Genomic DNA, 23,339 nt, shown 5'->3' with positions numbered 1-23,339 from the left:
CGCTCCATCTGGCATGCGGTGGGCCAACACTGCCCCCACTCCATAGGGTGATGCGTCGCAAGACATTATCAGCTCCTTCTTCTCGTCATAATGCACTAACACCCTGCTGGACTGAAGTAGCTCCTTTGACTGCTCAAACGCTTTCACTTGCTCTGGCCCCCAATGCCATGGCTCCTCCTTTCTCAGCAGTTTGTGCAGGGGTGCCAGCAGCATCAATAAGTTTGGAAGAAACCGGTTATAATAATTCAGGAGCCCTAGATAGGCTTTCAGTTCAGTCACTGAGGTGGGTGCCGTGCATCCTGCACTGCCCGCACTTTCCCTGGTAATGGATGGAGGCCTGTGGCATCCACCCGATGTCCCAGGAATGTAACTTCCTTCTCCATGAAATTACACTTACTCTGTTTCAGGCATAGCCCCGCCTCTTCCAGCCGCTGTAGCACTTTGTCCAGTGTTTTTAAGTGATCCTGATCGTCACTTCCTGTTAGCAGAATATCATCTAAGTACACGGCCACCTTTGGAATGCCCTGCAGAATGCCCTCCATAGTCCGTTGGAATATTGCTGGGCTAGAACTGACACCAAGTGGTAACCTGGCACACGTGAACAGCCCCTTGTGCGTGTTCACCGTGACAAACTTTTTTGATTCTTCATCTAGCAATATCTGCTGATACGCATGACTCATGTCCAGTTTGCTGAATCTTTCTCCCCCAGCGAGCGATGTTAACATGTCCTCCATTCTCGGAATGGGGTACTGTTCCAGTGATGATACTCTGTTCACTGTTAACTTATAGTCACCACACACCCATACGTTACCGTCGGGCTTCAATACCGGGACTATTGGTGCCGCCCAGTCTGAAAATTTCACTGGTTCTATTACTTTGTCCCTTAGCAGGCGATCTAGTTCCGCCTCAACCTTGGTTTTCATTGCAAAAGGTACCGACCTTGGTTTAAAGAAATGAGGCGTGGCATCACTGGCTACATGAATCTTGGCTGTGGCTCCCCTTAAGGTGCCCAGTTCGTCCTTGAGCACTAATTCATGCTTCATCAGCACTTCTTGCAGTGCCTCTGTACTGTCCTCCATTTTATTCATTGCCTGCCAGTACACACTCAACTCACTGATCCACCCTCGCCCTAACAGGTTTGGCCCTGACCCTGCTACCACTACCACCGTAAGCTCTTTGGTGACTCCTTTGTGTTCCACTTGCACTTCGGCCGCCCCCAAAATGTCCACCTTCTGTCCTGTGTAGGTTTTGAGACTAATGGGGCATGTACCTAGCTCTGGTACTTTTGCTTCCCCCCATAGCATGGTGTACTCAGTCTGCGACATTATGGTTACACTACATCCGGTGTCAATCTCAAACTTTACTTGACCTCCGTTCACTATCAAATGCTGAGTGAGAGGGGGTACGTTGGGCCTTGAAGTGTCTATACTGTATACAGTGAAAACCTCCTCACTAGACTCACTAGACTCTTCCTCCTCTTGTATGTAATTTGCCCGCTTTGTGTACTTCTCCCTCCCCCCTTTTGCATGCTTTGCCCCTTTAGCACTGCTTCTCTCACTCACTGCCCTTTTACAGACTTTCTTTAAGTGCCCTATTTTTTCACAATTGTGGCACTTTGTCTTTGCAAACCTGCAGTCCTTTGCATAATGGCTCGTCCCGTCATATCGGTAGCAATCCCCAACCCCGACTGGTGGACTTTTCGCGCCAGCTTCCATCTTGAAAACAGCTCCTCCGACTGGTTTACTCCATTTCTCCTTGCTCATACTGTTTAAGTCCTTAATGTCCTTGTTAGCCGTCTCCATGGCTTGTGCTTTTTTAAGTACCGTCTCAAACGTTAATCCTTCTTCTGACAGCAACCTTTGCTGTATACTGTCGTCGTTAACTCCGCATACTAGTCTGTCCCTTAACATGACTGTGAGCGTATTTCCAAAATTACAGTCCTGTGCGAGCTTCCGAAGCTCCTCCACATACTCAGTAACGCTTACTTCCGGCCTCCTAATCCTCGAATTCAATTTCCATCTCTGTACTATTTCACTAGGTTTCGGATTGAAATGATTCTTTAGTAGACTCACCAACTCGTCAAAAGATTTTTCTCCTGGCCGCTCCGGGCTCAGCAGATTCCTCATCCGTGTATAGGTTTGCGCTCCCACACAACTCACTAAAATGGCCCTTTTCTTTTCAGCACTGTCCACCTTGTTTGCCATAAAGAAATGGCTCAGTATTTCAATATACTCCTCCCAAGACAGCGACTTGCTGTCAAAAGGTGCCACGGAGCCTACCGTTCCTGCCATCCTTGGAGTCCGGTCACTTCAGCCAAAAAATCAAACTCCGTTTCGAGTCCCGCGGCCTAGCCTCGTGCTTTTCCGACTAGTTTGCTAACCAACCCGAGCACCTCTTCCGAATACTCCAAAACTCTTCCGTCCTTTATTCTCGTCGCCATATGTGGTATCTTGAGGTGGCCATAGATGGAGACGGACACCGGTTAACTCCTTAACATGGTTTAATCAACACTTGCACATAAAAGCTTCTGCCATGAGGCAGCAAAAACAAAGAGTACAACCAGTACAGATCAGACTTAACTCAGGAGAGCAATTGCCACAGCACCACCTGGTGGATCAGGTTACTCATAACCTCCCAGGTTACTACAGTTTCCCCGAGCAGGTCTCGGGTTAAAATTGCTGTGAGGCCCCATTGACATCATCGGAACCTAATCTGCATATTTAACGCACAACTCCGCTGCCTTCTGGCGTGTGTCCCGCACGCCTGCTCAAGAGAGCAGGTTCAAATTTCAACCCACGGGAAGGCAGCGGGATGACACTAGGTAACTCGCTGCAGTCATTTTAACTGTCCGCTGGCCTGGTTTCTGCCGGGGGTTGTGGGTGGGTGACAGGGTTAAAATCAACTCTAGTGTTACTGTTCTTTGCAATAACTGAATGTTAAATTTTACAAAGTTAAAAAAGTCTTCACTTCATTCAAAATTGTGGGTAATAGTCAAGGTTACATTCCATGTATGTACTGGTGTTGCTAATGGTAGTTCAGGGTATGGGACTCCGTTATAATATGCTGTAAAGCACCAAACCACACCACAGCTTTGGTACTACATTTCAGTGTTGTTTCAGGCTGCAAATGGAATTGCCACTTCAGAGTATTTGTCAGATGCCTGCACCATCCATCTCTATCTAACTGCATGTTAGACAAATGGGAGAGAACTTTCGGATCATTTACAGTTAATAAACAGATGTAAAGTGGCTGCAACAGATCTGAAAAATGTGCAGAGAACCATTATGCCAGATTTCCGCCCATTTAGCACCCCATCTGATTTTGTTGTTAGCGGCACTCGTGGTACCGCCCACCAGCTTGCAGTTTGTGATGTTAAAATTATCCCCTGATCACCTCACTTAGATGTCGATGCAATTTCTCATATAGTGACCAGTCATCTATCTGCCCATATAAAATGTGTATCCAGGGTGCCTCGGAACTATGCTGTTTATTGCAGTGAATTAAAAAAGTTCTAGGGGGAGAAATCAGACTGCAACACCCGATTTTTAGGTGCTAATTGTCCTCCTAAAAATTGAAAATAGGGTCCTAGATGCGCGCGTATACTTCCGATGAGAAGTGCGCCAGATGCCATCCTGGTACAGGAGATTACGCATGTTCCTAATGACCGCCGGCAGCATGCAGAGCAGGTAGATTATGATGTCAATCAGTGTGCAATGCTGATTTGATGCCAGTGGTGCCATTTTCGAACAACAGACTCCAGCCAACGGCCTCTCTTAAACTACCATAGCTGAACACGCGTTCAATGGCATGAAGGATCCCCCCATCAGCGCTATTTAAAGGGAACATGAACTACTTACAGGTTGGTTGCTGGATTATTTCTTCTGGATACTGGTGCAATTGCACATGTTTTTGCAGCTTTCTGATGCTTGTCTAAAATTTCAATAGTCTACAGGGAGTGGTCTGGCTGGTGCTGAAGTACTGTTTTGGTGGTTTAAAGGCATGAGTTGAAACAAGTTGCTTCCAGACATGAGTGGCCTGGTAGGCCTTCCTCTTGGAATTGAGCATGAATGGGAGAATGAAGAGAGGCCATGCAGAGCAGGACAAGCTGCTAGAAGAGGGAAGAGGAGGGGGAGAATGACTCTCAGCAGGAGGCCATATCTGCTGAGGGTCTTTAGGGAGCAATTCTCTTACCTCACCTTCAGCGAGGAGCAATGCTTGAGATGACTTTACTTCACTAAAGAGGTTGCGACTGAAATTTGCCAACTGCTGTAGCCACCACTGCAACTTCAAAGCAGGGCAAGGACCGCATTGCCTGTCAAGGTGACCGTGGCTCTTAACTTTTAAGCACCTGGCTCCTTCCAGGCTGCTGCTGGAGATTTAAGCCACATCTCACAGTTCACTGCTGCATAAGGGAGGTCACTGAGACTCACTATACACAGAGAGACAGATTCATCTCATTTCCTCTTGCCAGAGAGAAGCAGGTGGAGCGAGCACAAGGGCCTGCTCGGGTTGCAGGCTTCCCATGGTGCAGGGTGCCATTGACTGCACACATTGTTTTGCATGCGCCTCATGTCAACTCTGCCATTTTCCTGAATCAAAAGGGATTCCACTCTCTCAATGTGCAGCTGGTGTGCGACCACAGGCAGCCCATCATGCAGGTGAATGCCCGTTATCCTGGCAGTATTCATGATTCCTTCATTCTGCGGCAGTCCTCGGTGCCCCCTGTATTTGACCCTCCACAGCAAGTCAAAAGCTGGTTACTGGGTGACAAGAGTTATCCACTCATGACATGGCTCATGACTCTGGTCCAGAACATGTGCACAGCAGGCCTACAATGAGAGCCATGCTGTCACAAGAAACATTATAGAGCACACCATCGGCGTCCTCCAGCAACGCTTCCCTTGCCTGGACCGCTCTGGAGGAGCCCTGCAGTACTCAGCTGAGCGGTTATCAAGGTTTGTGGTAGTATGCTGCATGCTGCACAAGCTCGCCATTATGGGGGAACAGCCCTTACCACCACCTATCTGGTAAGAAGCTGAGGAGCAGGAGCACGAGGGAGAGGAGGAGGAGGAAGTGGAGGAGGAGCAAGTGCAACAGGAAGTGGAGGAACAGGAAGAGGAAGAGAGGATACAATGTAGACAGCCCCTTTCTGCCCAGGCTCCACATGATCAAATCATTGATGAGCAATACCTGTAACCTCAGCCACATCTCCCCGTTCACCAACAGTCTCACACTCCTTACCTTTCCTCTATCATTGACCAGCACATTGTCCTCTTTCCAACACAAAAATAAAATCCTACAGAAAATACACATTCCAATCCAAATTTATAAATTAAATCATGACACAATGCATACAAAAATAAACTAATCACCCTTGTGCATTCCCTTAATGCCTCTTCTATGCGCCTTTGCCTCTCCTAGTGCTTCTACGAGGTGCTTTCCCAGTGGCTATAGCATGGGCGGTGGAAGGCTGCTGAGCTTCAATTGAGGAGACTGCAGATGGCCTTGGAGGATGACCTCGAGCAACTCTGGGCCTAGAAGGCCCAGCTTCAGACTGCACCATCTCGGCCTGGGCTGCAGCAGTCTGGGCTGGCTGACAGGCAACAGCAAGGGCACCCACAGAGTGGCAGGAGTGGTAGCAGGAATACTGTCACCCTGAGAGAGGACAGCAGGTTCGTACTCCATGGAGCCACTGCCACTCTCCCAGGGCGGCGCCACAGCAATCCTAGTAACCTGTTGTAGAACAGGTTGATGGACAGCTGTGACGCCCTGGAAGCTCTTTGAACGGCGGTATCCAGCACCATGATGGCAGCACTCAGACCTTTGGTGGAAGCTGCTTGTACTGCAATGGAAGCTGAGGAATCAGATCCTGCATCACGGTTGGTTCCACAGGTGTGCTGATGATGGTGACCACCCGTTCCATGTTGGAAATGATGGGCTCCAAGATCTGCATAAAGTCCTGTGCCAAGTTGGTGCTGGACTCCTCCATGCTCCTTGACATTGACTTTCCATTGCACCAAGCATTTGGGTGTGTATAGACATCAGCCTTCTTCTGTAGCCTGGCCCATCGAAGTCCTCATCTGAGTCCTCTGCAGCAGAACTAGAGTGCGACCTTGCCCTCCGGTGAGCTGGCACTTGTGCTATCCTTTCCCCTTGCCCTGGCTCCTTCGTACTTGTGTCCGATGTCTCACCATGTGCATATCCCTCCTCTATCCTAGTCTCTAATATACACACAGTGTCAGTATCTGAGCTGGTGGGTACAAATGTAAGATCGAGTGGCGGTGTCTCTTCACCTTCACTGTCTTCTTCCATTTCCTCCACTGCCCAGGCAGATTCCAGTTCTTTGGTATCTGAAATGAAAAAGGGACAAGACTAAGGTTGTGGTGAGGTGAGAGGAGAAAGTAAGAAGTCTGTGCTTACACCCCCTGCAGCCTCTCAGTCAGAAGAGATTGAGGGATGAATGAGAAGTGGGATGAAGAAAGGAGGGTTAGGTATGTGGATACCCTTATCACCAATCGCTTCAGTGCCGCAAGTGGCTACATTCTCAGTGACGCCGCTTCCCATGCTGGCCAGCACTGTCTCCTCCATTGGTGTTAAAACATGCAGCCGCACTTGTCCTCCTCCAGTTTTTTGTTGCCGCCTACTATTATGCGCCACCTTCTCCTGCAAGAAAGAGGGAAGTGTGTCAGTGTGTGATGTGCAATGTGTTTGGGTGACGTGGCTGTCATCGTTCAATAGCTGCCAGTGTGTTCAAGCTGTGAGTTGTGGGTGTGAGGCTTGCAACAGTGCTAAATGTCTGAGGTGAAGCTATGAATGTTAGAGTTGAGCCCTGATTGATAGAGATCATTAGTAGGTGAGTGGTGGGGGTGTGGTGCATTGAGCAGTGGCTGAGGCTATTGGTGCAGTTGGTAGGAAATGCCATTTGAAGTCACTCACCTTGACAACTCATGTGAGATCATTAAACTTCTTCCTGCACTGCATCCATGTTTGATGAGCAACATTCCTGTCATTGGCATCCCCTGCTATTTCTTCCCATTGCCTCCTGAGCATGTGTCTGAAGGGCCTCTTGCCCACCCCATTCCTTGCGGATACAGGACATCTCTCCTCCTTTCCACCTCTTCCATCAAGGCCTCCACTGCATTGTCTAAAGACCTTGGTGCACGCTCACTCGCATGTTCAGCCATTGCTCAAAGTATCATAGCATTGATTCAGTTTTGAAAAAACACCCACCACTTGTTGCAGCCACAATGCACCTCCCCTTTAAGAGGTGCAGGCTGCCTTTAAGTAGCACTAGACACTCGCGATATTGGGCCCCCCTGCTGATGTGTCCAACCAATGAACAGCGCTGATGGTCCTGGCTGCACACATAGATCATTTAAAAGAGCAGGCAGCAGGAATTTACTGTGCTGCCTGCAATGCTATGAATGGGCACAGGTTGATCATGTACCGTGATCTCTGCGCCCGTTTTCAGGTCTGATCCAAGTTCTCCCCCTATAGTAAGATTTCTGGTAGTATTTTAAGACAATTTCTGAAATCTTTTTTGGTTGGGTTTTTTAGCCTCAGTGGGCAGGCAGGAGGCTTTGTGCCACTGGCACTGCCATTCATTTGATCTATCTGTGATATTGGTTCAGTGAACTTGCCAATGTGATTTTGGAAAAGGGAGAGGATCAATGCATGGATGCCAGGCAGGTCCAAAGTGGATTGTACCCACCTGCCAGTACTCTCCCACCCGCATTTATGGGCAGAGGTGCATCTACCTGGCAGTGACTATGTGGAACTGGTTTCACAGGCCATGGATCAACAGTGTGCCAGATACAGAGATTAGTCAAATGCAGCTAACATGCTCCCCATGGGGCTGACACTGCCAGTAACTGTCAGCTGCGCCCTCAAATTTCTTTTCTCTGCTTCCTTCTAGGCATTTTGCGGTGCTGTTCTATGGGGAGGGTACCCTGGAGTGGCAAACATGGCCACCCTCCTCATTACTACTTAATTCAACTTTACCTCCACTTCACCAGCCACCACAGGGTTCAAATGCTGTCCCATTCTATCGCTTGGCCACATTTATCATGTCAACAGTTAGGTTTTGTCAGCCATTTTTGTTCCCCAAAAAGCCTTTGCAAAGGATGAAATATAAACCATAAATATTAGCACCCTTGTAAAGGATGCCAACATTTTCATCCCCATCCTTGGCCACTTACCTTTTGAGTGTTCATATCCATTTGAATTTATACATTACCACTCCTAAGCAGAAGGGGTGCTTAGCAACCAAGCAAAGTCATAATATAGGTGAAACAACCAGTTATAGTGTTGTTTGCTAAGCAATAGTTCTACATTACTATTTGGTAAGTGGTTCTCAGGAACCCATAAAAGATGCTGCTTTCTGACAGATCTTTTACTGTCTTGTGAAGGATGGCACATTGAGCAAGATACAACAGGCTACAAAAGAATAGCGGATTTTAGGGTTCTCCTTTCATTTTTCTGCCCAATGAAATCTAGACAACCAGATCTTTATAACAAAACTAAGCAAATTGTTTGGCTTGTCTTATTACATTAGTTAAGTTCAGAGATTTGGTTTTAGAATTCAGAACAAACCCTTTGTCACCTGTAAACGAGAAAGGCAATCATCTTATGAGGAGCACAAAAAACATTCTAAACGGCCAACCCAAAACTTAAGAACACTCTTGAATCTTGAATAATGGCGTGTATGTAATACTCAAAGTATATACCAAATTTCTTAAATAGGTCTAGAAGTTGGCACACATCTATAATATTTTGGCACTGCACCTTTACTGAGCTAATAGGTGCACAAATGGGTATGCAAGCATAGATAATAGCACCCAGGATGTTGGGGATAGTAGCCATAGCAAACAAATTCTGCTTGGTTCTGAGTTGTTTGGGAACATCAAGTGAAAGGAAAGGTGGAAGTGATTGTATTTCAGACAAACGGATACCAACAGTGGGGTTTCCATCAGTGTAGGATAGAAAGTCAGTGTTGTTGGTGGAAATCAGTTATAAAATATCAAATGGTTTGTAGTTCATTGCAATTAAACAAAGACAATAACAATAAAAACTGTTGGAAAAAGAGGCATTAAACAGATCTATTGCTAGAATCTGCAGTGTTAAATTAATCTGAGTGAAACTCCAGGCTCCCTCCATCCCCAGAAAAAGACATAACTGAAAATATATGAAAGGATGACTAACAACCCACCCACTGAGTTCATGGAATGTCGACTGGAAAATCGTGATGCCCCTGCCAATGTTCTATTCTAAAAACGCACAAGGGAATTGCAGTGTCAGAGAGCTGTAAATGCAGGCTACTTTATTCGAGTGATTGCGAGTTAGACCGCGATAGAGCAGACAGCAGGAAAATAACAGTGTGAGAAGAGAATGCATCTCGCACTGAAATTTTCGCAATTAATTAAATAAATTTTACAAATGTGCTTTTTTTTGTCAATGTTGTGCTCTTCAAGCTGAGACGTGACAACAGCAGAATAGAATGAACAACATTTTTGTACTAAATCATAATACCAAGGACTCATGCTGAGACATAGTGTAGTCAGATGAAGTATAGAGTTTTTTTCCACGCAATACTGCTCCAAAAATAAGCCCTCATCCTAACCTCAGCAGCAAGCTTCCTGCTTCACCAGCATGACCTTTCCATTTCTCAAATTTTATATATCCTTAAGTTCTGTCTAACCAGTCAGTTCTAATTACTACTGAACTAAGTGCAGCTTTGCTTTGCAGACTCTTTCCCACTAGGAACTACATTGAGACAAGGTAATGAAGGCCGAATCGGTTTTGTAGCCCAAAGTAGCTGGAAAAGCCTGACCTTAGCCGATTTCATGTTCAGCAGTGCTCGCAGTTCTCAGAACTCTCCTGTTATCTCTGGAACCTGGTTTTCAACCTTGGGCATCTGGAAGGGTCTTCATTTGAAATTAAACTCAATCCAGTCCTTAGTGAGTATGGTATCTCAAAATAATACACAACTGCCAATAACGGAGCAGCGATAGGCACGCTATAAATTCATTTACCAATCAGAAGACCAGCACTAGCTGTAAATGCATGTAGAAGATACAAACCTGAAAAGAACCCATTATTTACGGTAAATCCATGTTTGCTGGGCAGTTGGGTTGTGATTTGAAAGTTTTAAATTGTAAAAAAAAAATCCACCAGTATATTTCAAGGCTAGGAATATATATAAACGTATATATGAGGTTCACAACATGCAGATCTGCTCGCAATTTCTACCAATTTTAAATTAAAACTAATTTAAATGTAAGTAAATTACATGTAGGTTTAATTGGAGTTTCTCATACAATAGTATCCAATCACAAAAATGTAATAAACAATTTAAAAGATAATTGCAAATTGCCAGTATAAGCACTCTCTTCACTGCTGTAAGCTCCTATGAGAATATGTTCAAAGGTTGTTGAGGGTATTATAATAATGTGTGTATATGCGTATTTTTATAGACATATTTTAATAAAGAAGCTGCACAGAAACTGGAAGTTATGGAGATTGACTATTTTATTCTGTGCTTTCTGCACCCGCTGTATAATTAATTTAAATTTTCTCTCTCTGGTTATGTGTTTACAGGCATTTATACTTTTTTGAGGGCATTCACCCTTTTTTTTCTCTCTGTTTTCTCCCTTCTCAGTCCATTCAACTTCTGTGTCCAAGAGGTGCAAGCTGCCTGCCAATAGGAAAACATCTGACCTTCACTCAGTTTGCCTCCTAGTGTTGCACAACTATTATCAGCAACTCAGTGGAATGGGAAGGGTGAACCAAAATCCCTCCATTCTGTGGCACAATCAAGTGACAATAATTTCTCAACTACCTTTAGTGAATTAATAGTGTGAGAATGCTAATGAGCACCGAAGAAAGCAAAACTGGTATAAGAGTTAGGTTTTATGGTGTTTTATTGGGTTATTCTAAAATCTGCCATAAGAGCTGCTCCTGGATGAGAAGACTTCTAGCTTCCACTCACTCTCTTCTGCTGGTCCTGATGTTAAATTTCTATTTTGTAACTGACTGAAATTTTTATTACTCCTACACTATGTGACCCTTTGCACTGAAATTGGAAGTTTTAGTTTATATCAGCATCCTATTAGAAAAACTTGCCTGATCCTGTTGATTCACCGCATGCAGGAATTGTAGACATAAACCCAAGAGTTACTGTTTTGTAGCACGGTGCAATCGAGGTCCAACACACACTATGTCACTGGGCCAGCCCCAGTGGTTCCTGATCATTCTTGCTATGGAAAGATTGCTATTTTATTGCAGCATATACTGTGTTATGATGTATTCAAACAATGGCTGTAAACATTTATTTTTACTGCTGGGTACTTCTGTTCTTTTTATTATCATATACAGCAATTGTAAGCTATGAAATGGTAGTTTTGGGATGACGTTTACTGTAGCTATACCAGATACGTTGCCTTTTACCCTTGAGCAATTTTTATAAAAACTTCAAGTAATGAGTGTAATTGCAATAACTTTTCTGACAGTATTCTGCTGGTCCTGATGTTAAATTTCTATTTTGTAACTGATTGAAATTTTTATTACTCCTACACTATGACAGCTAAGTGACCCTTTGCACTGAAATTGGAAGTTTTAGTTTATATAGTCATTACTTCAGTTCCTTTCCCTCAGAGTAATGTGACGCAGACTCTGATCTCCAGAGCGTGCTGACACTGATCATTGCATGTGGAGGCCCAGGAGGATGAGAATTCGATCGGCATGGGGTCAGAGAGATTTTAACTCCAAGGCCTTGCCTGCATGCTCTGCCTCGGTCTCTTGCCTGAACTCAGCGGCAAAAGCTACCTGACCAGCGGGCGGGAGCATATTGAATGAAGTGACCAGGATAATGAGGCCCAAAGCAATGAGCAAACCAACAATGGCAAAGAAGCCATATTTACTTCTCATTTGCTGTTACTGAGGTGCTGGAAATTTGATACTTAGTGCCACTATTTGAACAAAACAGCAGTAATTTCAGAAGTCATTTTGCATATTGCTAACACTCACAGTTGATCTAACTGAAAAGTGCTAGTAATATAGTAGGTGAGAGCAACAATCATTGGCACCAACCGAGCATGATTTGTGAGAGCTGGCAATCCAATCCTTTTAGAACTCCTCACACCAGTTCGAAAGCATGGGGCTGATTTTCACTTGAGAAAAATCAGCGACTAAAAATGGGGCCTGTAGTCTTACCGCCCCATTAGTCCCAATGATCAGCCAACTATGACTTTCATAGGGGCCTACTGCTGGACGGCCGAAGCGCCTGCCTGACCTCTTTCCCATGCAAATTAGGGTCCTAATGCTGTCTAAATCTCAACAGAGGAAACTACAAAGGTATGAGGGATAAGTTGGCCATGGTAGATTGGGAGACTACACTAAAAGGTATGAAGGTGGACATAATATGGCTAACATTCAAGGAAATAATGCATAATTTGCAACAAACATATATTCCTCTAGGGCATAAAAACCCAAAAGGAAAAGTGATCCAACCATGGCTAACAAAAGAAATTAAAGCTAGTATTAAGTCAAAGGAGGAAGCTTATAAAGTTGCCAGAAAAAGCAGTCAGCATGAGCATTGGGATCTTTTTAGAAATCAGCAAAGGGGACCAAGAAATTGATAAAGAAAGGGAAAATGGACTATGAGCACAAACTAGCAAAAAATATAAAAACGGATTGTAAAACCTTCTATAGGTATGTGAAAAGGAAAAGACTGGTGAAGGTAAATGTCCTTTACAGTCAGAGATGGGAGAATTTATAATGGGGAATGAGGAAATGGCAGCTAAATTAAATAAATACTTTGTTTCTGTCTTCACGGAGGAAGACACAAAAAACCTCCCAGAAATATGAGAAAATGACGAGAATGAGGAACTTAAAGAAATTATTATTAGTAAAAAAACAGTACTAGCAAAATTAATGGGACTAAAAGTCGATAAATCTCAAGGACCAGATGACCTACATCTTAGGGTTTTGAAAGAGGTCGCCATTGGGATAGTGGACACATTGGTTGTCATCTTCCAAAATTCTATAGATTCTGGAACAGTTCCTGCAGATTGGAGGATAGCAAATGTAACGCCGCTATTTAAAAAGTGGGGAACTACAGACCTGTTAGCCTCACATCAGTAGTCGGGAATATGCTGGAATCTATTATAAAGGATGCAATAACTGGGCACTTAGAAACTAATAGTAAGATTGGGCAGAGTCAACATGGATTTATGAAAGGGAAGTCCTGTTTGACAAACCTATTGGAGTTCTTTGAGGATGTAACTAGTGGAGTAGACAAAGGGGAACCAGTAGATGTGGTGTATTTGGATTTTCAGAAGGCCTTCGATAAGGTCCCACACAAGAGGTTGGTGAACAAAATTAGGGCACATGGAATTGGGCGTAATATACTAGCATGGATTGAGAATTGGTTAACAGACAGAAAACAAAGAGTAGGGATAAATGGGTCTTTTTCAGGATGGCAGGTTGTGGCTAGTGAGGTACCACAAGGATCGGTGCTTGGGCCCCAGCTATTCACAATCTATATCAATGATTTGGATGAGGGGACTAAATGTAACACTTTCAAATTTGCTGATGACACAAAGCTAGGTGGCAGTGTCAGTTGCAAAGAGGATGTGAAGAGGCTTCAAGGGGATCTCGACAGGCTCAGTGAGTGGGCGAGAACATGGCAGATGGATTATAATGTGGATAAATGTGAAGTTATCCACTTTGGTAGAAAAAACAGAAAGGCAGAGTATTTCCTAAATGGTGAAAGATTGGGGAATGCAGATGCTCAAAGGGACCTGGGTGTCCTTGTACATGAGTCACCGAAAGTGAATGTACAGGTGCAGCAAGCCATTAGGAAGGCAAATGGTATGCTGGCCTTCATTACAAGAGGATTTGAGTACAGGAGTAAAGAAGTCTTACTCCAATTATATAGGGCCTTGATGAGACCACACCTGGAGTAGTATGTACAATTTTGGTCTCCTTACCTAAGGAAGGATATACTTGCCATAGAGGGAGTGCAACGAAGGTTCACAAGATTGATTCCTGGGATGGTGGGACTGTCATATGAGAAGAGATTGAGTAAACCATGCCTGTATTCTCTTGTATTCAGAAGAATGAGCGGGGATTTCATTGAAGCATATAAAATTATTACAGGGCTTGATAGGGTGGATGCTGGGAGAATGTTTCCCCTGGCTGGGGAGTCTAGAACCAGGGGCCACAGCCTCAGGATAAAGGGTAGGCCATTCAGGACTGAGATGAGAAGAAATTTCATCACACAGAGGGTGGTGAACTTTTGGAATTCTCTACCCCAGAGGGTTGTGGAGGCTCAGTCATTGGGTATATTCAAAACAGAAGTCGATAGATTTCTAACTAGTAAGGGCATCAAGGGATATGGCGATAAGGCCAGTGAATGGAATTGAGGCAGAAGTTCAGCCATAATCTCATTGAATGGCAGAGCAGTCTCGAAGGGCCGAATGGCCTACTCCTGCTCCTATTTCTTAATTTCTTATGCAATTTTAAGGGACATATGGGTGGAGCTTGCGATGCAAATACTCTGTTCATGTGTACAGGCTGTTCCTATTAGGAAACAGCCAGCAATATTTTAAAACTTGATCTTTTGCGGAACCAGAGGAAGCAGGAGTGGTCCTCTTGACCCCACAAAAATGTTGCGGGCCACGACCGGACCAGTCTCTCACCATCCCTCCCCATCTAGGCTTCATCCCCCAACCTCACCCCACCCCCCCCAGCAACCCCCACCCCGCAGAACTTACCTGTAGGTCTCTTCTGGCGACCCAGCCAGCTGACATTCTTGAGGCAAAAGACCGTCCGCAGCTCGCCTGCCAAATTTAAATGAGGCTGGAATAAAATGCAGCCCAGTGTGTATAGGTGTCCCAGATATTTATTCTGCTTAAATGAATTGCTATTGATTCAGAAATAATCAATGGACCCTTTTAATAAAATTGAAAAACATCCCATTGCAGTCAGGTTCATTTCAAACTCATATTACAATGGAAGCATAGCCATTGAGAAAGCACTAGCAAGGTGGTATTATATACTGGGATACAACAGATAAGATCACAGGGTAGAAATTGGACCTCATCGCCAATTTCAGGGACCAGCAACCTGTGCCCCAAGGACGCATGAAAGATTTCCGACCCAAAATTGTGACGGATGATTTTTTTAAGCATCCCTGGCAATAGGCCCCTTACACATGTAAATGAGGGGCATATGTTTTAGGACCCCTCTGCCCAATTAGGCAGTGCGGAGCGGAGCAGGTGCTGGGCTGAGGATTGTTCAGCAGCTGCTGCATCCTAAGCAGCAGCTGCCACAAAAAGGCCAGTTAAAAAAAAAACTTTAAAAAAATGTTCCTGTGGTGGTGGGAGGAGCAGGACTGCTTCCCGACTCCACGGTATCCCAATTTCCCCTCCTCCCCAGAAGCTGCTCCACCCGACCTCTGGAGACTTACCTTCGGGTCACTGCAGGCGAAGCAAGCAGTACGCATTTCATCTGTCACAAATGGATGAGCTGCCTGTGGAGGCATGACAGGCACTGGCAGCTTGCCCAAATAATATTTATGAGGGCCAAGGCCCAATTTCAGGCCTCCCAGTTGGGGTGCCCTCTCCGTGTGTGGTTCCTGGCCCGAAAACAGGTCTGAAGCAATTTCACCCACTCCATCTGCCTGATCACAGTTACAGCATGTCCCAGTGAAGTGATTGTATCCAGTTTGGATTGTATTTTCTGATCGGTCACCTGCAATTCTCCCTAACATTTTGAAAATAAACAATGTATATATTTTCTACAAAGACATCTTACTAAAGTGTTCAAGCACAGCAGGACAATATCAAAGGTAATACAGAGAATTGGCCCAGAAATTCGGGTCTCCACGGGTGAGTACACACGGGGTACTCACCCGTAGGCCCAATGGAAGTGCCGGTTTCCTGCATGCACTGCGCATGCGCAGGAAACCGGCACTTCCGTTCCTCTGAATGAAGGGGTTCAGAGGTCGAATGCGTGCACGGGAGAGGCTGCGCGTGCGCATCGAACTTCGTTTTTTTTTACGGTTTTCCCGCGAGGGTAAACCTGCAGAAGTTAGAAATGTAAAAAGCAGGCGTAAGGCCTGCTTTTTACAAGGTAAGTGGTGAATTAATTAAAATTAAAACATTTTTTCCACAGGTTTATTATTTTTAAATACTTTAAAGCAAGGTAAGTTTATTTTTAGCCCCGTTAGAAAATAAAATTATTTTTTTCAAAAATTTAAATTATTGTTTAAAATAGTTATTTCATGTAATTTTTAGTTTATTTAAAAAATGTGATTTTTAAAAAATTTATTTGAAGATTTAGTGCTATTTTGGGGCCGTAGTATTTATAAGTCTTGACAGCACTTCCTGTCAGACTTATGAATGGAGCAGTCCCTGCTCCGATTGGCTCCCCATGGCCCACGTGATCCCAGGGGACGCATCGAACTAACTGTGCCTCTGGGATACACAAGCACTGCGCGCCGGCAGCTAGACCAGGCCCCGGATTGGAATTCCATGGGGGCCCAGAGCTCACCGGCCGGCGTGCAAGGTAAGTGCAGGTCAGGGGCTTGCACCCGCGGGAAGCCCCCGACCCGAATTTCTGGGCCATGATGACTGCTGGAAATCTGAACTAAAGACAAAAATTACTGGAAATGCACATCCAGTTAGTCAGTGGGGGTTCCCTAAGACTTTGTTCTCTTTCCGACTCTGTTATTTCTCTATATTAGTGACAGTCATCCAATTCTATCCATTTTTACCTAACTGATGATTCTATTCTACATTCATCAACTTCTATCAGAGAGGACCCTATGGTCCACATAACCTCCATTTCTCGCAATGTAATGGCTGAATCTCATTGATGTCCTTTCATGAGGCAGTGAAAATCTTGTTTCTTTCAATTCTTTTAAGACACAAGTCTCAATTATAACCCCCCTTCACCTGTCGGGAATGGGGCGTGTGGGGGGTTAAAAACGTGGCAGCGCCTGTACCTCCACCTTCGCGCCGATCTGACGCCCACCACCATTTTTTCTCCCAAGTTTCGGGTGACCTCATCGCAAAAGTAAAGAAGTTACAAAGAATTTGAACAAAACATTGGATAGGCTACAGTCAGAGTATTGTACTCAGTTCTGGGTTCCCCATTATAGAAAGTACATTAAAACCAGAAGGAGTGTACAGCATAGCTTCACCAGAATGATGCCAGGGATGGGATAGTGAGAATATTGTCACTGGAGCAGAGAAGGCTGAAAGAAGATTTAATAAAGGTTTTTAAAATAATGTGAGTTTTTGATAGTGAATTGGGCAGGACAGTTGCCTCTGGGGAGTCAGTGACAAGGGGTCATCAATGTATAATTATCACAGAGAGTGAAAAGAGTGGTTAGGAGAAATGCCTTTGGGGTTGTTAAAGCATGGAATGCTTTGTGGCAAAAGGTAGTGACCCTAGGATCTGAAGGGAAAATTGGATAAATATTTGAAGCAGAGGAAGAGCTATGGGTTGAGCCTGTAGCGATGGGATTAGTTTTGGATTGCACAAGCAAAGGGGTGGCACAGACACAAATGGACTCTTTCTGTGTTTTATGACATTTCTTTTCTTTTTCTTGCTAAGCTGTAAATACACCACGCGACAGACTCCTCTTTCTCCTTATATCTTATTTGTGTCAAAATTAAGTCACAAAACACTGTCTCCTATTCTAACTTATACTTCCAGGATATTAATATTCTGGAAATGCTTACCTCCCTCAGTCTTCCCTTCTTTCCACAATCTACAGACGTTTAAAACCCGAGCTAGGCACACCTAATCATTACTTCCTGAATTATTGAAGCTTTTTTTCTATCCTGCTATGTGAGCCTCGCCATTTCACCTAGGTTTTACAAATGAAAAAAACCTGAAAAGAAAAAGTAGGTTAAGGTTCAGGATGAGAACCCTCAGGGCTAAAAATTCAGTTTGGGGCGCCCAGCTCGCCTGGGCGCCGGAATTACCGCTGCGCGCGGAGCCACTTGCGCCAGCGGGATATTCAGTTTCAGCGCCCCAAGTGGAAGCCGGCCGCTAAACAAGGGTTTCGGCGCCCCGCTTGGGGCGCTGAAACTGAATATCGGCGCGCAAAGTGCCGCAGCGCCACCCGCTGCAGCACGGCAGGCTGCGGTACTGCAGGCCTTCCTCCCACTGTTAAGGGGGAGGTGCCTGCAACAGCGCGATCCCCGCTCGCGAGTGCCGGCAAATGAGCCCGGCACCAAGGAGAAGTGCCGGGCTCTCGGGAAACAGCCGGCAATGCCGCGGCGGGGGGGGGGGGTGTAGGAGGCCGGGGACGGAGGTGCGGGCAGGCGGCCGCCGAAAAAGCGGCCGGCCGCATCTCCACCTTAACTCGCCCCACTACCGCCACAGGTAGGCCCCTGTGTACCGGTCGCTGTTTGCGGCCGGCGCGGAGGAGGCGGGCGCGACCAAATATGGCCAGCGGGGCGATAGCGGGGCGCTGCGCACACCGATGACGTCATCGGTGGCGGCGCAGCGCTAGAGGCTAACGCCGCCATTAGCGCCCCGCTAAATATCGCGCTGGTTGTGGCCTGAGGCGCAAAAGCCCTCTTTGGGCGCAAGCTGGTGGCGCAGGCCACTGAATTTCTCGGCCTAACTTTTTTGTTTCAAGTGCTGATTGACTTGCTGTGCATCTCCAGTTTTCTGTTTCTAATACTGATAACATCATCATACATAAATTCCATTTAAAAATGACTGCTTGAATTTATTGCAGATTCACTGTCAATGTGAGAATGTGTTACATGCAATCAAATGTAAATCATCTTTAGACTATAATTTGATGGTGACTGTGTGACATGGTGGATCAGCATTTCATTCTCTCACCTCTGGAATGAACATTTGAATCTAAACTAAACTAATGGGATGAAAAGTTTCCTCTCCCAGTTGCTGGCTCTGAGGGCCATACATGAGTAAGTTTAAGCAGTCTCAACACAATTCCCAATGGGCATGAACCCACCACGAAAAACTTCCCAGAACCTCACAAGTTGACAATCCCAATCTGAGAGATCATAAGGATGGCTTGTTTGAGAAATGGAAAATTCACACTGGTGAAGTTGGGTTGGTCTTCTGAGTTACAGTTACCACACATTGTTGGAGCAGAGTAGAGGAAGCTTTACACTTATGATTATGTTAATAGCTAACATGACGTGCTTGACTTTTCTACTGGATGTAAATAATGCAAAAGGGTTCCATCCAATCGCATTGAAATCCTTTACTTGCTGACCCCCCCCCCCAAAAAACAAAAACAAAATCTACAAAAGTGCCAATTTTAAAACTAGCTTTTGACATGCTGTGTGCATTGAGAATCCCATAGAGGCTCATGGCAACCATATTAAGGGACTTCAAACCTCAGATCGCTGCATGAAATGAGATGCCAACAGGTAATTTTCCCGCAATATCAGAATGAAGTCATATACCTGTATGGACATCTAACCCTTAAAGGCAATTCATCAACAGAATCATCAGAAGTGCTATTGTATCAATTTTTTGTCTTATAATACTCCTGTGAAGCACCTTGGGATGTCTTACTATGTTAAAGGTGCTATAGAAATACAAGTTGTTGTAGTTGTTGTTGTATCCTCCCTGTCTTGATGTCAATGGTCATATCAATATGAATATGACTTACTTACACGTAAAAATACTGCAATACTATAACTGTTACAAGGTAAATTTACAATGGGAAGCAGCTAGTGCTCTAAAACATCGCATATACTTTACCTTTTACAACATATATCCTGGTACATGTTCCATTCACCACGAAGGGACAGAAAATGTATGTTATTCAGATATACTCATGCTTCCATTGTTTACAACAGGAGAAGATTGTACACAAAGATCACTTCTGCAACCTAGCCTTCTGGAAAGAAAACCTATCACACAGTTCTTGACCAAAGCACCCAATAGGCTGCATTACAAAAAAAAAATTATTGATCAATACCAGCTTAATACTCAAGTGTATTATGCAATACCTTGAACACATCATCAAAACAACAGCAATTTATTTTAAATTGGCATCTATTTCCCAGGCTACTACAAATACTCAACATGTGAAAAGGCTTTCTTGAGATATTTGCTGGTCTTTTAATTGGACTATTATAACACATTCATTAATGCATAATGGCAAAATACTTTTTTAATCTCAAGAGCTGCCAATGCACCATTTTTATTTCCATTTAATATATCAATTTCCCTTAAAGTTTAGACTGCAGCCTGGATGAGGCAGAATAAAAATTCTAAAGTGTAATTGATTTTAAAATCGTAAATAATTAAAATATGTTGGGGATATAGCTTTAAAAGTTTGGGATGAAACTGCACCATTCATGAAATGTATTCTTTCCATACTCTGAATGTGACCCATACTTTAGGCACAGATTCTGTTTTGACTTTCAAACTGCACCGACAATTTTTCTTGAGATTCGCAGTTAAATTACTGAATTCAGTTGGTGCCCTTTGAAGGGTCTGTTGCACCATTCAGTTCACCTACAGGATTTAGTACTGGAAGAGTGATTCTGAAAATTGTATTAAAAACCCTCTTTTTCTGGTGAATTTTAAATTTAAAAAAAATCAAAGCTGTGTCTAAGAGATATAAATAATCAATGCTGAACCAGAAGAGTTCAGCTTTTGGTAAAGGAAGTGCACTCATTAGTGCAAAACATAAAGGTCATTGCTTACCTTACCTGCACAGCATTTAAAGCATTCAGTGTGCAATTTCTTACAGCTTGGTAGGAAAAACACTTATTAACATATTTCATGACACTGCTGCAGATTAGAGTGGTGTCAGGAATATTTATATTGTTGAACAAGAAAGTGAGACCACAGGCCAAGCATGTGACTTTCATCACCAGTTTAAGGAAAGCAGCAAGAAACAGATGTAGGAACAGGAACGTGGAGTGAATCAGCCTAAGTCTTAGGCCGCGAATTTGCCGGCACTCAGAGAGCGGATTTGGAGGCGGGTCTGCTGTCAAAATAGCAAAGAATGACAGCGGGTAGGAAAGCCGCTGTCAACCCGCCTCCACGCAAGTCTCCCAGGTGTCGGGTCTGTCAGCGGAGAACTGACCCGATACTAAGCGGTGGGGAATACAATTGAGCTTGTAAGAGCCATAAAAGCTTAAGAAAATACTTTAAAATAGTGGTTAAATGGCATAATACAGTTAATTTACCTGACCGACTTATTGTATTAAGAAACCCCCTATTTTCTTGCTCCAGTAGTATAGTCCGAGACACCCCCTTCATCCTTGCCATAATGGAACAGTCCCTAAGCCACACATGGGTGCAGCCATTTTACAGTTTAAACTGCACGTGGTTGAAGGAGGCAGAAGCTGTGAGGTTTGGAGCAGTACAGTTTTTGACCGTGTTCGTTTATACGTGTTTGCTTTGTAATTCCGTTTGTTAAGTGTTATAGTAAACAGTTTAAAAGACAAAGCTACGTTTGGGAACGTTTTATTTCGACACGCGTCTACTCGTTGTTAAAAACCCCACAGCTCAGTGGCTGCCTGTTTGGAAACTAAGAAGCGCCACTACAGAGCTAATTAAATGGCTTGTTAAGAGCCAATTTAAGACTATTTTGAGGCTTCCTTCCAATTTTACGTTCTCCCCTATGGGTTACCAACCGTTCAGGGAACACGCCAGCTCAACCTGGCGTGAGTTGAGTCTGCTCTGATGTTTGTGATAAGCTGACAGCTGTGGTGTAAAGGATGTCATGTTGCAGATGGTGAGTTTCAGAGCGCAGAAAATGTTGGTTACTGCATTTTTAATACATATAGAGATTTCTTTAGCTTACAAGTTTTTAGATCCAACTGTATGTCCAGTGCCACCTCATTGGGAGAACCTCTCTCACCATTGACAGATCGCGTCTGTCAACTCACCAGCAGCTGCCATCTATTGCAGCAACATCGGTGCCCTTGAAAAAATCAGACCTTTGTCCTCCGAATCCTTCCACGATCAGCCCCAATACCAACATCACCAGGCACACCAACATCACCAACAACATCACCAACCTTCTCCACCATCACCTGATGCTGCACTGGACACAGGGCATCAGCCCCTGACAACATTGCTGTCTGGAAGGCCAGTGATGGCATCACCATGGCCAGATTTACTTCACTTGATGCTGTAAACCCTGGCTGCCACATGATGCGCCAGGTTGACACCATCCCACACCAGCACCGTGAAGCAAACCTTTAATGTCCAAGCCATTCCATGCACCCACATCGCTATAGCGGAGGGGGGGGCGGAGTTATGTCTGAACATTCACTGGAACTCAGTAAGACACTTCTCAAGGTGCGCTCAGATCTGTCCAATAAGGGGCAGTTTTGGAAAAATAGATCTCACTGTATGACAACATATTACCAGAAACTTCACATGGACATTGGCTAAACCACTCAAGTGCCTACCCTTGTGTGTTGTTAGTTGGTATGCTTGCAGTAGGATGAGGGGAGTGTGAGGGGTGGCTAGTAAGATGGGGAAGTGATAAAATAGATAGAGAGGGTTGGGCGGAGGTGCAAGGTACGTTGGTGTGAGTAAGAATGTGCAGGAGAAGGCTATAGAAGGCAGAGTGATGGGGATGTGTTGAGTGGCACAGCAGGGTGAGTTTGAGTGTGGCTTTGCAGTAACATTTCGTGATCCACTGAGATCATTGAAAGGTTGGTGCCACTGCAGCCAGGGATCCCTGATGACATCCCTGCTTTTGCCTCCTGTGCAATGTGCAACCAGGCTGCATTGGTGTCCTGCGGAGGTCTCTTCCACCCTTGGAAGGGAAGAGAACCTCCCTGTGTGCTGTGAGACCCTCCATAAGCATATGGAGGGTGTCATTGGAGAGTTTGAATGCAAGCATCCACCATGTGCAGTGCTTGTCAGTGTTTGCAGCAACTCAATGCTGTCGAACACTGACAGAACAACTGTCAAACTCAATGTGGCCATGGTCTCTTTAAGGAAACCGGCTGATGATGCGCCATCAAATGATGTCATCAGACCTGCTCCCTGTTAATTGGCTGGGAAGCCCACAGGAAAATCCCTTTGACAGAGCGGCTGCAGCTGGGAGCGGGACTGGAACCCGGAAACCAGCTCTTCCGCCACCATCCCGACACCGCTGAGAAAATCGAGGCCTCAGATTTAGGGCACTCAAAAGTAAAAATGGAATACTTTCTAAGTGAGGGGAGTATGGAGGCCTTTTATACATAGCAATATATATAAGTTACAACTTGTTCATGGCCCATTTGACCCAACCAGCCCATGCTTGTATTTAGCCTCTGCAAGAGCAGTAGTAAAGAACTTTATGAAAACTGGAAGATGAT

The sequence above is a fragment of the Somniosus microcephalus genome, chromosome 4 (assembly GCF_052327205.1).
Source record: "Somniosus microcephalus isolate GS21.2 chromosome 4, FLI_Smic_1.0, whole genome shotgun sequence".
NCBI lineage: Eukaryota > Metazoa > Chordata > Chondrichthyes > Squaliformes > Somniosidae > Somniosus > Somniosus microcephalus.
Note: the sequence above shows the minus strand (reverse complement) of the source record.